Consider the following 5,624-nt stretch of genomic DNA (forward strand, 5'->3'; position numbering starts at 1 on the left):
TTGTAGAGCATAGCAGTTCAGAATGCAGGTCTTGCATTTTAATTCTGGCTTCATCTCTTCCAGGCTCTGTGATCTTGAGCAAGTTTACTTTGACCTCTCTAGTAAATGAGGGTAATGTTAGTACTTATCTGAAAATTAAATAAGTGCTTAAGACACAAGAAGAGCTGAATAGATGCTAGCTATTATTAATAGCAGTTGTTAGGGTTACCTCTTGGAGCAAAGCAATCCCAAACCCTAGTAGTTTACTCCAACAACCATTTTATTGTGTCATAATTATGTAGGTCAGAAATCTAAGCAGGGTCTGGACAATGTCCCACTCCTCGTAGCATTGACTAAGACCAGCTGGTCTGGAGGGTCCCAGACAGCTTCATTCAACATCTGATGTTTTGGTGAGGACGGCAGGAAGACTGTGCTCAGCAAAACAGTTGACTGGAGTGCCTCCACGTGGTCCCTACATCAGGCAGCCTTCAGGGTAGTTGGACTTCAGAACATGTTGGCTGGCTTCCCCAGGAGCAAAAGTTTCAAGAGAACCAGGGAGAAGATGCATTGTCATCCATGACTGGCCTCAAAATTCACGCACTTTCCTTTCTACTACCTTCTCTTAGTTATGAGCAAGTTCTAAGGTGAGCCCAATGGAAGAGCAGAGGAATCAGACTCCACCTTCTGACAGAGCAGTAGCCAGGTCACATTGTAGAAGAACATGTGGGAGGGAGATAGTGCTCCTGGCATTTTTGGAAGCTACACATCACCACAGCATTATCAGTGGTTAACAGAGGGCCAGACAATCAATATTTGAAGAATGGATAAATAAGAGATTCTAGGGGAAGAAAAAAAAAAAGTAGAACACAATCCTTGCTCTTTAGGATATTTTAACTCTGTCCTCCCTAGCCGCTGAGAAAAGACAATCACGGTCCGGGTCTGTATGAAACTGAAGAAATGGGCTCCATTCTTCTTTTTCTCTTTCGCTTCTAAAATAAATCTCAGTGCATAGTGTTTTGAAACTGGAAATGAAACAGAGCTTTTTTCCATGGGCTGACATCCACTGTTCAACGCCCTCTCCCATGTCTACTATGTTTTCAAATTTAATTAAGTTTTGTATCAGTTGTCTTACTAGTTCAACACAAAGAGATAGTCTTTTTCTTTAACAGGGAAAATTATAGGAAGTTTTATGATAAAGCATTTACTATTTAATTATCTCTATGAATGCGAACTGTAATTTTAAGATAATAACTAATTAAACTTGTAGTATCATAAAATGTTTCAGAAGTCCAAAATTATATTTTTAAATGAATGAAAACTAAGAATCATTGATCTAAAAGTCTCTGGTCAAATTCTTGGTGCAAAACAAAAACAGTTAGAACAAAAAAATCCTGTGTCCATTCATGGAATCCCCCTGCCCATGTGCCCAAGGGAGCTTTATTAGGCCTCACTCTTTGATGGGGATATAGCTAATAATTACCCTACCAGAGAGTATACATTATTTTCTAAGCCCACAGTTATTATACAAAAGATTATTGGCTTGAAAGTAAGTTTTTTAAAAAACATCACAGCAATATCAACAGAAAATACTGATCCAAAGATGCATAGTACATGATAAAAGGCATGTCCAAGTAATGGCATAACAACCTGAAATGTAATAAAACAAAAAAGAATTATTTCCCAAATTGAGTATGGTGTCTCATGCCCAGTGAAAACAAGCTCTAGTTTCATTATGTACATGCACTGGTTAGTTGCATCTTCTTTAAAACTTGGAATGTCTTACCAAGCAGTGGATAAGCCAAGACTCTAAATTCAAGATTTTCCTTTCTCCTGGACCACAGCCCAGCTCACTGAAGTAGAGAGTTGCATTTATTACAATTCAACAGTACCTAAGGGAGTTAGAGGAAGAATATGCATTGATTTAATGTGACTATTGGCTGCTATGATTTGGCAGACTCCAAGGGGCACAGAAAATTATACTTCTTTAACATAAACTCAAGCAAATGCAAAGGAAAGCAAACCAGTTCAGCTGTGTGAAATTTAATGATGTGTTTTGCTTAGTTACTTGTTTTACCATTTAATCTCTGTGTTTATCATTTAAACTAAATATTGGTGAAAACATATTTGTTTGACCTTCCTATTCATTGTATCTAATTGTGTTTAAATATAAATGTGTATAAACAATCCCTGAATGAATGTGTTCAAACAATGAAAATGGATGTAACTAGTTTCTGAGTGAGATTTAGTCAAACATTCCTGAGTCCTCGAGATTTAAGCAAGTAGAAATAACTTTTCAGGAGATATTCTAAAGAAACTCAACCAGGGATCTGTTCAGTAGAACTATATGACTATGCAATAAATGTTGGAGACATACCTATTTCTGCTCATTTGTCATTGAACTTTCCCCCAGGGTTAGTTTATGCATGGAATCCTTGTCCTCCCTCATGCCTTGGAACAAACACCAAACAGTTTATGGCCATCATACATCTCATCATTAAGTCTGAAGAGAAATGGGCATGGTTTGGGCTCAAAGAGATAATCTCCTTTCCTTGTCCTTCCTTCCTTCCTCCCTTCCTTTCTCCCTTCCTACCTTCCTTTCTTTTTCTTTCTTTCCTTCTTTCCTTCTTTCTTTCTTTCTTTCTTTCTTTCTTTCTTTCTTTCTTTCTTTCTTTCTTTCTTTCTTTCTTTCTTTTCTTTCTTTCTTTCTTTCTTTCTTTCTTTCTTTCTTTCTTTCTTCTTTCTTTCTTTTCTTTCTTTCTTTCTTTCTTAGTTGTTTAGTTTTTCCAAAGTCTTGAGTTTATCTTTAAGGTATAAAGCACTATTCATTAACTGATGAATGTATAATTTGATCATGAATTCATGAACTCCTATTATGTGCCAGGCACTCTAGAAAGTAGAATCATTACTCTGAGTGTCAAATTATGAACAAAAGAGTCATTAAACTTTACTTGCTCACGTGGGGGTAATTACAGTCAATTATATTGTGCTTTATATGATAAATATATAGTATATACACCCAAGCACATATATTAAACCATGGAAGCCCATAGGAGAGGGATACTCATTCTTTCTCTGCAAAAAAATGTCTTCTTGGAAGTGATAATATGTGGGAAGGAAGTCTTAGGAGATACAAGGAAGGATCAGAATATGCTTTGATATTATTTTCTATTTTATTTTTAATCGGATAGTGTGTATTGTTGAATGGAAATGGTCTTTATTTCTCCATTATTCTCACCTAAAGAGTTAGTCCTAGTCTGCAAACTTCCCACCTTCTCATCACCATTGGAAGAAAATGTGTACAAATTATATATGGGGTTTGTCTGCTCCATAACATAATTAATTTTTGACATTTTGGAGGTCAGTTCCTTGCAGCTAAGACAAAGGTGGAAATGGAGGGGGAGGCTATTAAAGAAATCATAATGGCTTTTTTTTTTTTTTAATCACCATTCAACTCACTGGTTCTACAGAGACAGAACAGGAAATGAGGTCATTTGACACCATTTATTTTATTGGAAAGACTTCCTTAAAAGCAATTTCTTAGGTGACTCTTTTTTCAACAAAGCAAAAAAAGTTTGTTTTTGTTGAAAGGTTGTTGCTTTGTTGAAAAAAGGCCATTTCTATTAACATAGATTTCCTGCTGGTGATATCACTGGTTGTTATTAAATGTTTTATATTCATCTTTCCATTTATTCATTTGGTGACTATTTTTTAAGAGCCAGCATGTCAAGCACTGTCACAGGTGCATGGGATACAGGCAGTAGAGTATTAGTAAATGTTGAATAATGGCTGGGGTGGGGGTGGTGGGGCTTGATTTGTAGCACTTGCTGTTTTCTCAGGTGTAAATACTCTGTTGAATCACAGACCTGTACCTCTGAAACAAATAATACATTATATGTTAAAAAAAGAAGAAGATAGTAGGAAGGGAAAAATGAAGGGGGGCGGAATCGGAGGCGGAGACGAACCACGAGAGACTATGGACTCTGAGAAACAAACCGAGGGTTCTAGAGGGGAGGGGGGTGGGGGGATGGGTTAGCCTGATGATGGGTATTAAAGAGGGCACGTATTGAATGGAGCACTGGGTGTTATACGCAAACAATGAATCATGGAACACTACATCAAAAACTAATGATGTAATGTATGGTGATTAACATAACATAATAAAATTTAAAAAAAAGTAAAAGAGTCAAAGCCTACAGTTGTAAGAACATTGTAGGCTTTTAAATTTTACCTCTTGGCTTTGTTGTTGAAGTTATTGTAATTCAGTGGTTAACAGTGAAAATATTAAAAGATATTGAAGCAGCAAGGAAGAGGAAAGCCTGTCCAGACCAAACCCACTGTACGACTCATCTTGAGGAACAAGGAGGAGATTGCAGAGTGATTCTGGAAAAGAGAAGGCAGAAGCATTGCTGAGCTCCTCGGCTGAAAGGGTGAACCAGAAAAGAGGTTCTGGGGCTGACCCCCCCTCTCCAGCACCTTCTCTTTTGATCCAGAGTTCACTTGACTGTGAATTTCTTTTGGAACTTTCATTCTACTTGACCAATTTTCACATAAAAAAACACTCAGTGAACTAAATTTTGAGAATTTTCTGATCAGAAATCTATGAAGAACGGAAACTTTGTCTATTTTGCCCCCTCCAATCTCCTCAACACCAAGTTAATAATAGGTGTTCCATAAATAATTGCTGATTGAGTAATTACATGCCTGAATAAATGTAAAAAAGAAAAATTTTGGAAACTTTGTATATTTTTAGTATAGCCTTTGGGCTGAGAATTTTTTTTTTTTTTAAAGATTTTATGTATTTCAGACAGAGAGAAAGAGAGAGCAAGAGCTAGGGGTGGAGGGGCAGAGAGAGAAGCAGACTCCCCACTGAGCAGGCATCCCTATGGGGCTGGATCCCGGGTCCCCGGGATCATGACCTGAGATGACCTGAGCCCAAGGCACACGCTTAACTTATAGACTGAGCCACCCAGGCGCCCCTGGGCTGAGAATTTCTTAACGATAACAGAATACTAACTTCTTGGAATCTTTTTGTCTGGTACATTATTTGCTAATTTTGGTTATAACATTTTAAAACCATAAAATTGATATAGACTCTGTAACAGTTTCCTATGGCTACTATAATAAATTATCACCAACTTTGTGGTTAAAAACAACACAAGATATCATCTTACAGTTCTGGGATTCCAAAGTGTAGAACAGGTTTCACTGGGCCAAAATAGAGGGCGCCACGCCTTTCTAGAAACCCTAGGGGCGTCTCCATTTTCTTGCCTTTTTAAGCTTCTAAAGGTTGCCCACATTCTCAGCTTGTTGCCTGCTTCCTTCCATCTTCACAGCCAGCAATGGCTGATTGAGTCCTTCTCACATCCCATCACACTGACACTCACTTTTCTGCCTTCTTCATCCACATTTAAGGACTCTTGTAGGATGCGGAGAAAGGGGAACCCTCCTACACTGTTGGTGGGAATGCAAGCTGGTGCAGCCACTCTGGAAAACAGTATGGAGGTTCCTCAAAAAGTTGAAAATAGAGCTACCATATGATCCAGCAATTGCACTACTGGGTATTTACCCCAAAGATACAAAAGTAGGGACCCGAAAGGCTACGTGCACCCCGATGTTTATAGCAGCAATGTCCACAATAGCCAAAC

This window comes from Phoca vitulina, unplaced genomic scaffold, assembly GCF_004348235.1.
Source record: "Phoca vitulina isolate PV1807 unplaced genomic scaffold, GSC_HSeal_1.0 scaffold2, whole genome shotgun sequence".
In the NCBI taxonomy this organism is placed as follows: Eukaryota; Metazoa; Chordata; class Mammalia; order Carnivora; family Phocidae; genus Phoca; species Phoca vitulina.